Raw genomic sequence first — 12,854 nt, 5'->3', positions numbered from 1 at the left:
CAGAAACTTCTCATAAGGTGACAAATGGCCCCTAGGGATGAATATTCTAGTTACTTTTGGTAACAGTAAATAAAATTATTTAGAAATGGATTGGAAGGCTTGTCTATGGAGGAAGGACCCGTGGTTATCCTTAGGCTTGGATAAACTGGCTTTCTGAAATGAGAATGCAATATTCCTGGCAGACTGAGTGTCTTTTTCATTTCATTTAAATAAATCACTTTCATTTAAAAATAATCATTGAGGGGGTAGAGGTGAACTCTTGTGTTAAAATAGAGATGGCAAAAAATTGGATAACAAGGACTCAATTTTCTTTCTGCCTCCTAGCTTTCCTCTTTGGCGTTCTCTGAACTTCTGTTATTGGTCACTTTTTTGTTGTTGTTTTGTCTGTGTCCTCTCTTGACACCCTCAGCCAATCCCTTGGTTTCAAATATCACCATTGCTTTGTAAAAGACAATCAAATCTCTCTTTATAGATATGGACTTCCTGTTATGAGATAATCTCTATCAGCGAAGCCATCTTGATTTGGTTTTCTCTTGCTTGCATCCAAAAGAATCTCTTTTTCCTTTAAACAATAATGGGAGAGTGAATCACTCTGAAGCCAAGTCATGATCATGTCACTCTCACATGCAGTAGTAATCTTTGGTAGTTCCTCACTCCCTACCAAAACACTGTAAATTTTGTCCCAACTTGCCTCTCCAAGCTCATTTCTTTTTTTTTTTTAAGATTTGTTTATTTTATAGAATGAGAGAGAGAGAGCATGCACGTGCCAGAGCTCGTGCAAGTGGGGGGAGGGACAGAGGGAGAGAATCTCAAGCAGACTCCTAGCTGAGTGGGGAGACTGAGGCAGGGCTCGATCTCATGACACTGAGATCATGACCTGAGCTGAAACCAAGAGTCAGATGCTTAACTGACTGAGTCACCCAGATGCCCCCAACCTCATTTCTTTTTTTTTTTCTTTTTTAAAGATTTTATCCATTTATTTGAGAGAGAGAATGAGAGACAGCACAAGAGGGAAGAGGGTCAGAGGGAGGAGCAGACTCCCCGCCGAGCAGGGAGCCCGATGCGGGACTCGATCCCGGGACTCCAGGATCACGACCCGAGCCGAAGGCAGTCGCCTAACCAACTGAGCCACCCAGGCGCCCCCCCCAACCTCATTTCTTATATGCTTCATTTACATGATCCCTTCCAGTGGTTAAAACACTTTAAGAGCTGCAGGGGCTAGGAGAGGAGGGGCTTCCCAGCCTAGCAGCTGGCTAGGCCATGGACCAAAGCCAGCTCCCCTTTCCCTGCCCTCACTCCACGTCCAGAGACTGAACATGGAACTAACTGATGTCAGCCTGATTTTCACTTTTTTTTTTATTTTTTTTTAAAGATTTTATTTATTTATTTGAGAGAGAGAGAATGAGAGAGAGGAGGGAGGGTCAGAGGGAGAAACAGACTCCCTGCCTAGCAGGGAGCCCGATGCGGGACTCGATCCAGGGACTCCAGGATCATGACCTGAGCCGAAGGCAGTCGCTTAACCAACTGAGCCACCCAGGCGCCCTGATTTTCACTTTTGTTTGGGAGTGGGAGATGATCTTGGAAAGTTCTTCTGTGTCGCATTATAGAAAAAGAAGAAATCGAATGTCCTGAAAGGTGTGGATTGCCTTTGAGAATGGTTCCTGGACCCCTGAGCTCCAGGGTCAGCAAGCTCTCTGTATTGTTGTGCCCTCGAGATACGAGGTTCTCCTCTGGCAGCAGGAGGCTTACCTAGAGAATGGTGTAGCTGCAAGACCAACTTCAGTGCACAGAAGAACAAAGAGGAACAAGGCATTCAGGTGGCCAGCATGAGGGGACACACGCAGAAAGCATCAGGTTACTATCACACAGCTGTTTCTGCTGCCATCTGAGAAGAACTCAGAGAGCCTGTTCCTGTTTGTGACAGCAAGCTCAGGGGTTCGGTCCGTTCCAGTAACCCTAAAGAGGGAAATTCCCCATCACGAAAGAGAGTCAAAACCCAAGGTAGAGTGGGAGGTAATGGGCATTCCTCCTACAGTGATGTCCCTTTCTGCAAAGCCCCACCTGGTTCCTAAATTCTCTATGCAGAGTAAACATGGAAACTAGCCAGTTAATCCCAGTCTCCTTCCCCCTTCTCCTTGTGACTCCAAGAGTGGGAGCCATACCCCTCAAGCACTCCTTGGGTCAGATGAGATCATGGGCCTGAAGAATGGAACTGGAAATGGTGCCAAGGGAGCAAGATATTTTCATCCCCTCCTTTGGTCAGAGAGCTCCCAGGACTAAAGAAAGTAATTATGCGGACCACAGGAAGTCCCAGGATTCTTAGCACAGTGATGACCCTATCAAATTCCATGACCCACAGGTCTTCCAGACTTTCCCACAGTCAGACTTGTCCAAATCCCACACCTGCTCAGAGGATGTTAGCCCAAATGGTACATATGTTTACAGACTGCAGAAGCTGCACTGAGGGTCAAGTTGAAACTGCCACTCCTTTCCAAATCCAGGACATCCCTAGCAGCAAGACAGAGAGAGAACCAAAGCCCCTCTGAACACACAGATAACTGCCTTTGGAATGATCTAAAACCTCTCCTACAACAGCCCCCACTTCCAGCCAACCAGGGCCATAATTCCTCTCTGAATGCCAACTGCCCATGACTCTGCATTCTGGCATCAGCCCCCAGACCAGCTGCTCCCATGTGTCTCCTGGCCTAGGACAGGCCTGGGGGAGAAAACAAACTGATTCCTTCTGTAGAATGTAGCCTGGCCAGCTATATTTCACTGCTCCTACATGGTATTGGGACAAATAAATTTGATGCCCCCAAACCAAGCAGTTTCCTCTGTCTCCTACCAGGGCAATAGCTCTTTGGAAAATCCCTATATCTCCTCCCCCTTCTCCCTTCAGCCCTTCCACTAATGTTGGGTGGAGATCCCCCCACCCTGGGAGAGAATCCAGATAGACTGTTTCATGAGCAGCTGAAACATCAGTAGCTTTCCTTTCAAACTCTCAGAAATATCCGGCATATGCTTTTACCTAATGAGAAAGTATTCACATAGCACAAACAATGCAGAATGCTGGGGTGTTACACGGAACTCCCAAGTAACCATAACGGTTTATACAGGTCATGATGATTCAGTACCAACGCCTAGGTAAGGGACTTGGGCCCCAGACAGATGTGCGGGCTCTGCTTGTCCTTATAGGATACAGACATGTGTCCTTTTCTCCAGTTGAAGTGGTTCTACCTTCAACAAACTCCCTTGTGGGCCCCTAGGATCCAACCACCCAGATCATATAGTTCCTGAGCAAAGAGTTTTGGCTGAAATGACAGGAGGCATTTTTATAAAGAGTAGTAGAGGAATCAGTACCACAGTACTCTCCCCAGGTATGACTGTTTATTAACATGGACTTGCAAATTGATCTAGGGGGCTCTCCTCTGATAGCAGATGACTCCTGATGAAAGCTAGGTACCTGGGCAAGAAGAGCCATCTCCTGATAGTATTGGTATGCCACATTCTCTGTCCCTAGGGTGATTACCCTCAACCCCAACATGCCAGGGGGCAGATAGGCCTCCTTGGATTTGCAGGAATGATAAGCTCAACAATGGAAGGGACAGATATCCCCAGTTGTGCACCTAGACCTGGTCTTTCTGGAGTCATTGGGCCAGACAATAGGTCAAAAATCCTAGATGACTGAAACTTCTCTCCTGGCCAAGCCATCTTCGGTGGTCTAGACTGAGGGGAGCACTTCCAAAATCCCCAGAGTTGTCTGTGGAGAGTTTTCAACAGCATTTGGCAAAAGGATGCCCAGGCCTTCTCCCTGGGATAAGCATGGCAGGCATCAGGCCCAGCATGGAGATAACCAGGATGATCCCAGGCTCTCAGTGAACATTTCCATTTTCCATTTCTAAGTTTCACCAGCGATGACTTTCTAAAAGCAATGCCCCACAGATGGGCACTGGTTGGGCTTTGAGTTTGGGATGGGCCTTAATGCCATGAAGAGAGATGTGAATTTAAATGTCAACACAAGATCCAACAGATGTGATACCTTAAAAGATGAGAGGCTTGGTGTGCCCTGGAGAGATGATGAATTACACTCAGGTGGCTCCAAGATGCTGCCTGCTTAGCAGAGGATGGTTTCCCTGCCATATGGTGAGTACCCTGCAGGAGGAAGGCATGGGCCTTGGGCCATTCCCTCCTGTGTCTCAAGGTCCAGGAGGCAATAATCGTTTTGCAAAATCTCAGAGAGCCAGTCAGACCCACCAAAGGGCTAATGGCCAGCTTTGTCATAGTCATTGCTACTTGTCAGTTCTTCTAGAAACCCCATTAGCTTCTACACACAGCTCCCCCAGTTTGACACAACCAAGGCAGAAGCCCATGAATAAATCTCTGGCAAGCCACCATGTGCATTCTGCTCGTATATTTCTCTGACACCTCCCACCATGTGCAGTCCAATCGTCAGTGCCGAACTTGCCATTGGGGAACCTCAAGCTTCTCCAGATTCCACCGTATGTGGTGGGCCTGATGGTGGGCTCAGACATCGGTACTTTGATTAAATAGTCCCATCTTAGGGTCTGCTGCTGCTCTGCTTGTTCTGCTTCTGTGAGTATCCAGATGTCTTCTCTGGTACAGCTTGCCTCCAGAGCCTGTCCTTTCCCAAACCTGCTCTCCATTATGATGTGTTGAATATCCAAGTTGGCAATGCCTGCTTGTACCATCATACCATCAAGACTGCTGTTGATTCACATGACAACTCCCCTCTAACTCTTACACCCAACTTGCCATCCGTGAATAGCACGCCAGGAATGGGCATTAATACACGAAATCCTCAAATTTCATGTTCTAATGCCAACCCTCAGCCCAGTGGGAATGACCCAGCCACTTCTCACTCCAACCATATGACCTGAATACCATGGGAACCAGCATGTCTTTCAGTGGGGCCTGATTTGATGTCACACAAACCTACAGTGGGTCATGGGAGTAGGTGCCATTTCCTTACCATGGTCCCAGTGGAGGCAGAGGAACTTCCCAAAAGATGTTGGTGTTCCAGAAGAAGGCACACTTGGCCATCCCAATAACCTACCTCAAAATTCAGCAGATGCAGCACCTTGCAAGCCTGGAGGCCCTAGGAGTCCTGACTCCTTCATTACGCTGAGGAATGGCATGCCTTCTATGTCTATGGACCCTGATCTCTAGGTCATAGAGTTAGAAGTAAAGTCCCAGGCTATACACAGCACTGGGATCCTCGACCTGGGTTATTGCACAGGGGACAATGGCAAGCCAGACTTCAGAATGGCACTAGCATTACCTGGCAGGGTGGGTCTGGGGTCAGCAGAAGTTCTGGCCATCCTTCTGGGTACAGGTGCGTCCATGCCACGCCTCAGCCCAGTGAGATCACTGACCTCTCTCAAGTAAGAGCAAAGTATTAATAAAATGCACCCCCCAAAAAAAGGAAGAAGAAGAAGAAGAGGAAAAGAAAAAGAACTAAGTTACTAACAAGTTGGGTGTAGGGTAGGGATAGCAAGGACATCTTTCTTTTTTAAAAATAATGAAGTTTAGGACATTTGCTTTTCAGTTTACAAGCTCCTCAGCCCTGTCCATCTCTCTAAATATACAAATACAGCTCCTTCACCCTTCACCATCTGCTCAGCTAAGTGCTTCCTTCCCTTATGCCCGCCCCCCACCCGGCCGCTCCCTCCCTGCTGCCCTCCCCCACTCTTCCGCTGGGTGCTGCAGCAGGCAGCCTTCTTTTGGGGACATAATCCAGCAGAAGAGCTTCAGCTTCCCAGCACAGTGTCCTCCTGGTTTGGGGAGGGAGAGTGAAGTCTGTCCTGGGGGGGATCTCTGTGGCTTTTTTCTCCCCCTGTGGCTTTTTATTCACCAATATGCCCTTCTTTACCCCCCGCCCTTGTTCTCTGTTCTCCTTTTCCTCAGAATTCCCAGGTGAATTTTATTAATGTAGGAGTGGAACAGATGCTAAAAGTTATCCAAGTTTTTGTTTTTGTTTTTGTATTTTTGAATTGTGTGCTTACTTCTCTTTCTTCCTCCTCCCACACACAAAACATTGTGTGTAACTGCCATTAAATTTGGTATAAAACCACTTGCTGGGGCTGTGACATCAGAAAAAGGAAATATATTGTTTCTTATAAGACTGTTTTAAAAAGAATACTTTAAGTCTCAGTCAAAAAATGACTTTCAGGAGACTCTTCCTGATCTCCCTGGAAAGACCAAATGTCATTTTCCCTTGAACTTGCTATGCTAGTGACATTGAACACTTTCTTCTGTCCTTTTTTTTTTTTTCCTTTTTTGAAAACATCTTTCCTGTAAGCTGAAACTACATGAGAGCTGGGTCTGAGTCTGATTCAACTTTTGGATGCTCCACGTCCAAAATTTTTTGCATATAGATGTTTTGCATATACATGTTCATTGAATGTTAGGCAGGTGCGTAAAATGTTTTCTTTAACCACTTTAAAGTATCCGTCACATGGGGAATGGTGGAGGGAGCAATTCAAACAAGTTGAGACTTGATACTCAGTTTATGAAATTAGAAAAAAAAAAGTAGCCTGGAGGAGGACCTAACCTGAGCTATAAATAGCTTCAGAGAAACCAAGCAGCAGATGACAGAGGCATTTCCATGAGCTTACAAGGTGCTGAGGGGAAAATGCTAGCATTCCTTAAAAGGTAAGGGAAGTTTATCAGATTGCTTCTTATCAGCACAGTTAGGCAGGATCAGGGCCTACTGTGTGACATCATCTGTTCAGCCTGCTGTCGCAAATTACAATAGACTCTGGCTTTGAGAAACATTTGTTTCTCACTGTTCTGGAGGCTGGAGGTCGAACATCAAGGCTCCAGCAGATTCGATGTCTGATGTCATCTGCTTCCTGGGTCACAGATGGCTGTCCCCTCATTCCGTCCTCACATGGAGGAAGGGGCCAGCGTCTCTTTTATGAAAGCACTAATCCCACTCATGAGGGCTCCACCCTCGTGACCAGCTCACCTCTCATAGACCCACCTCCTCCTACCAGCACACCGGGGAGTAGGTTTCCACACATGAATTTGGAGGGGACACATGCAGTCTGTAACAGCATGGTTCTGCCCTGGCTCAGAAAAGAGCGGCCACATCAGATCAAGTGACATGTGAAAGGCCATGCTGATGATATATCCCTACGCTGCCGGCAGATCCTCTTGCAGGTGTGGAAACTGGGGACTTGGATACGAATCTTTTGCACAGTGTCCCTCGGGAAAAGCTGGAGGTTAAAATTTTATCAGGTTCATTGGCATTCTAAAATGACTCTTTTGTGGCATCCCCAAATTATTTTCTTAAAGCAGCTTGTTTCGGCCAGACCCTTCGATTACATGCTAATCGACTATTTACGTCCTCAGTAAGGCTACTGGTAGTCCTTAAGCTTTTGGACAGTCAAAAGTTATATGCAGATTTTTAGCTGTGCTGAGGATTGGCGCCCCAACCCCCATGTTGTTCAAGAGTCAGCTGTATTCTGAGTACAGGCCTACACCTCAATTTTTTGTAGCCATCCTTTTTTTTTAGCTGATATTTTCCACACTATGTTTTTATTTATATTCAAGAAGGAATCTTGTGAAGACTCTTCATTTTTAAAATGTTTTTTATTAAACTTGCTTAGGTGTTATGATGATAGCACTCCGTAAGTAGTCATAGACAAATGGGTACAATAAGTATGTGTTTTTAAGAAATGTCATGTCAAAGATTCTTAGCTTCTAAATGCACTGATAATGAGGAAGCCCCATGGCATTGATGTGGGGCAGCAAATGCAAGCCACCGCCGGTTCACCAGAGATTTTTGTCCCTCTCCCGAGTTTAATGCTCTCTATTTATTCACAGGTGTACTCACTTTAAATAAATACAACTTAGGAAAATTTCAACTTGCCAAATAGAAAAGCTGTTGGAAGGCTATCTGCTAAAGGAAGGGATTCTTTGCCATGTCAGTGCTTGAAATAACAAGCTACTTTAGAACATCTTAAAGTTTGAAAAAATTATTTCTCAGGAACTCTGGGTTTTCTGGAAATGTGATATACCTCTAGTCTCTTCATTGTTCTCGCACAGACCTTGACAATTTCTGAAGCTAGTTGGAAGGAGCGTAAACAACTGTCTGTGTCTTGACTCTGTGGCTCATGAGTCCAGAATAAGAAACCCAAGGGAAAAAAGTAACTGCTCTAGTACTGATATGCTATGAATCCCTTTCAGGCCTCGAAAAAGCTATTTTATTTTACTCACAGGGAAATCATATTAAGCAGCCTACTCCATGTAAAGTAGTTTGAGTTTCTGTGAAAATACCATTGGGTCTGGCAGAGAAGCATATTATGTAGGGGAAAATCGGATCATCAGAGAATGTTGCAACTTAAATGGTCCTTATCATTCTCTTCATCAGCCCAAAATCCTTCATACTGTAGATGCAGAAAGTGTGGTGGGCATCTTAGTTTTGTTTGCCTTGCATTTCTTCTCTGTTTTCAAGTCAGCATTAAAAGACGGGCCCACTTCCAGTGAAGAGTTCCAAAGGGTTCTGGCATTCTTTGCATCATTAGTACAAGCCTTTTGAGGTGGCCCCTCTGAAGTTTCTTAACTTAGGTCACCCTAGGGACACACAAGTTTTTCATGTCTAGTGGGTACCAGGGAAAAGCAGCTCATCATGTGAATTGTAAGAATGCTACACGTTTAGGACTGTCATCAAATAAAGCAAGTTTTTGATTTTTTGTTTGTTGTGATTCATTTTGCTTTGGCCCAGGGTGGTAGAACTGGAATGGAATTACCAATTAAGTGGCATAATCATGCATTGACGGACATATAAATTTAAATGTAGCCTTGAATGTGAATTAGTCTTTGTAATGCCTAAGTCACACAGTCCTTCCTTCTATAGTCCACCCTAAAAAATGAAAGATAAAACAGTCTCTGGGTTGAGATCTAGGTCTTATACTCTGATCTACAAGGATGAAGAATTTGCTGCAGTGGCTTGTTATAGAGACATGTTCTGTCTGGGGAAAATAACAAATAAGATATTTCTGTTAAAAATAGATACAGAGATTAGTGGTGGATAAATCTGATTAAGTTTGGAATATGGGTTAACTTCATATGAGGGTTCCAGGAGTTCTGAGGCTTAATGACAGATTGCAGAACTATTTGGAGGTTAAAGAACTCATCAAAACCAGAAAAAAATACATGGGCTTTAAGGACTTTTCAAACACATGCACACATGCAAGCACACACACACGTGTATATATGTATATAGACTATATATATAGATATCTATATGCATACATACTTAAGAATAATGAATGACCAAGGATTTAAATTTTCAGACTTGTATCTTGTTCACTTCTATGGGAGAAGAGAACGCTATACTTACCCCTGCTCGTTGGAGCAAGCAGACCACACAGAAGAGCACACTGTGCTTTCTCAACCCTGCAGGTAAAACAGGGAGGCGACCTGTCCTGGGTTCAAATCCTGTTTCCCCATCTTAACGTTATGTGGCCTATTGGAATTATTCTACCTCACAGAGTCTGCATTCCTTCCACTGAAAGGGGGGGGGGTGCACGGAGATAGCAGTGTGAGGACAGATTGGCTATCACAAAACAAACTTAAGAAACCATATTTAATTTAAAAAGTAAAAATTTAAAAAAAAAACCCCAAAGTAGAAATATACCTTCATGTGAGCTGGCTTTTTATGTTCTGGAAGAGTCCTGCCAACTCTGGACTCACAGGGGAGGGAGCCCTGCTTCAGTATTCTATTTATTCATTCCTGGTTCAGTAGTTATACTGGGAGAGAGAGTTGTCCTTCAAAGAGAGTCCTGGACTTACGGACAAAGAATTGGGCTTCAAATCTGATTTATCCATTCTTTCCCACCTTGGCAAAATCATTACATTTCCTTGCATTATGATTTCTTTCGTGTGGATTGTGTTATGGACCAAATGTTGATGTCTCCCCTGCCTAAATTCACATGTCGAAGTCCCAACCCTAATGTGATGGTATTGGGAATGGGGGTCTTTGCGTGGTAATTAAGTGAGATGAGGTCATGAGGGTAGAGCCCTCATGGATGAGGTTAATATCCTTGTAGGAAGAGAAAGGGACCAGAGTTCTCTCCCTCTCTCTACCATGTGAGGCCCGATGAAAAGATGGCTGTCTTCAAGTCAGGAGAGAAAGCTCTCACCATGGACCAAACTGGCTGGCACCTTGCTCTTGGATTTGCCAGCCCCCAGGACCATGAGAAATAAATGTCTCTTGTTTAAGGTACCTAATCTGTGGTATTTTGTTATAGCAGCCCAAGTTGACTGCGACAGCTGGGAATAAGAATACCAACCTATTTTAAAGAGTTGTTAGGTCACAAATGAGACATTGTATATAAAATCTCTGTAAAATTTCAATCAATAAGCAAATTGCAAGTATTATGTTAAGAACTAGAGAGATGTAAAGGTGAACCTAGGCATAGATCTTGTCCTCACAAGGTCACAGTTTCCTAGGTGAGGTAAGACTGCCATATATATGATATAAAAGAAAAAGGGCCAGGAGCACCTGGGTGGCTCAGTGGGTTAGGCGGCTGACTCCTGGGTTCAGCTCAGGTCATGATCTCAGGGTCCTGGGGTCGAGCCCCATGTCAGGCTCCATGCTCAGTGGGGAGACTGCCTCTCCCTCCGCCCCTCCCCCTGCTTATGCGCACACTTTTTATCTCTCAAATAAATAAATAAATCTTTAAAAAAAGAAAAGAAAAAAGAAAAAGAGCCGTATTTGTTCATTCTTCATTTATTCATTTAAAGTTAGCGATGTATTAAGCATCTACTGTGTGCCAAGTGCCATTCTAGTTTTGAGGCAGCAAATCTAACTGACGCTGTTAGTTGTCACGTTCTGGGAGAGTCAGAAATTTTACACAGATTTTCAACTGCACAGGGTGTTGCCATCCCTAATCCCTGTGTTGTTCAAGGGTCAACTGTATTTTATTCTATTTGTTGCTTATTTAGATCGTATCTCATAACTTCCTATCCATAGGTACCTATTTATAGCAATTATCCAACCCTCAAAGCTGTATCTCATTTCACGCTCCTATAAACATAATAAATGGACATTGTTATTAGTCTTCCCTTTCCCATTTCAGATTATTATAATTATTATCATCCTCAGACACAGAATCAATTGTAGTTAAAAACCTGTACTTTGGAGTCAGACAGATAGAAGTTCACATCCCAGTTAAACTGCTTACTAGATTTCTGACCTTGAGAATATTGCCTAGGCTTTCAGAACCCTAGTTTCTCTATTTGTAAAATGGAAGCAATCATATCTAATAAGTTAGTCATGAGAATGAGAATGTTCTGAGATTTTACAAACATACATACAGTATTTAGGACAATACCCGACATAAAGTAAATAATCACAATAATCATTTAAAAAAGAAATAGGGGGACCTGCGTGGCTCAGTCAGTTAAGCATCCAACTCTTGGTTTTAGCTCAGGTCATGATCTCAGGGTCGTGAGATCCAGCCCCGCGTCGGGCTCCATGCTCAGTGGAGAGTCAGCTTGAGATTCTCTCTCTCCATCTGCCTCTGCCCTTCCCCACCACTCACTGTCACTCTCTCTTTCTCTCTAAAAAAATTATAAAATAATAATAAAATAAGAATAAAAAAGAAAATAGTAGAGGTGTCCTCTCTACCCATTGTCCCTCATGATATGGTTTTGAAAGATTGCTCACTGATGCTATTCGTTTCTGCCCTCTCTTTATTAAAATATTCACAAACATCAGAATATAAAGCAAGAAACACAGCCTAAAAGTTACACTATGCAAAATTTATCCAAAATAAATGGAAGTGAAAGTATGAAGAGAAGTAACAAGAATAAATATTTACAAGTCATTACTGCATAAAAATGCTTTCAAAGACATTAATCTGTTTACTCATTGGTAATAAACCTGTAGCCTCATCATTATTCATCTCCCCATTTTACAGACACAAAAACATGACTCGGATAGTTTGAGTGATTTTGGCTAAAACTGTACAGCTTGTTAAGTGACAAGGGCAGAGCTCGTGTTCACGTCTTCTGATTCCACATCCCTAGGGGGGTGGTTCCTGGTGCCCAAGAAATCCTTGCAAGACTGGGGTAAATTCCATGTGATTAACCAAGTTGGTTGCATGATGGGCCTCCCTCCTAATTGTTGATTTTGAGGATTATTAAAAAAAGTTACCTAAGCTTCTTCACAAAGCATCCATAATTCCTGGGTATGTGACAACCTCGAAGTATGCAAGGCTTCCTTTGGAATGAATTCCAGAGGAGCTGGAGGTTAACAGCCTCAATGGAAAGGAAGGTCTGTGTGTTGAGTGGGCTCATTTGATCACCAGTCTGGAGCTCTGCGGAGACAGTGACCATATCTTACTCCTCTTTGCACCCCAGGTGCCAGTACAGAGCCTGGTACACAGGAAGCACTCAGAGGTGGGGTCGGACGGAGCATCAGGCTGACAGGCACTATGATTGATCCTGGAATCATGAGTTAAACTCCATTTTTGCTGTGTGAATGGAGCAGACATCAGCTGTCTTGAGAAAACATGTCACATGTTAGTTTTTCGTTTTAAAATTCTGAATCCAAGGGACACCTGGGTGGCTCTGTCAGTTAAGCATCTGCCTTCGGCTCAGGTCATGATCCCAGGGTCCTGGGATCGAGCCCCGCATCAGGCTCCCTGCTCAGCGGGGAGCCTGCTTCTCCCTCTCCCTCTGCCGCTCCCCCTGCTTGTGCTCTCTCTCTCTCACAAATAAATAAATAAAATTAAAAAAAAAATAAAATTCTGAATCCAAGCCACTGGCCTGGACAATGAGATGAAAGAGCCCTCCAACCTCTGTATCTCCCATCCGGTCTC

General features: G+C 44.1%; 1 long non-coding RNA gene and 3 pseudogenes across 1 annotated transcript in view; all 4 read left to right on the top strand.

The window, feature by feature from the left end:
* LOC145722694 (uncharacterized) overlaps positions 1-12,854 on the top strand; it is a 385,737-nt gene that overhangs the window by 328,876 nt on the left and 44,007 nt on the right. The gene's annotated exons all lie outside the window — the stretch shown is intronic.
* On the top strand, positions 1,989-3,266 carry LOC145715889 (B-cell CLL/lymphoma 9 protein-like; annotated as a pseudogene).
* LOC145715886 (B-cell CLL/lymphoma 9 protein-like) lies at positions 3,317-4,708 on the top strand (annotated as a pseudogene).
* Positions 4,434-5,187, top strand: LOC115937637 (B-cell CLL/lymphoma 9 protein pseudogene; annotated as a pseudogene).

The sequence above is a fragment of the Leptonychotes weddellii genome, chromosome 7 (genome assembly GCF_054177405.1).
Source record: "Leptonychotes weddellii isolate Sample4059 chromosome 7, ASM5417740v2, whole genome shotgun sequence".
NCBI classification, from domain to species: Eukaryota; Metazoa; Chordata; class Mammalia; order Carnivora; family Phocidae; genus Leptonychotes; species Leptonychotes weddellii.
This window is presented reverse-complemented; position numbering and strand designations above follow the sequence as displayed.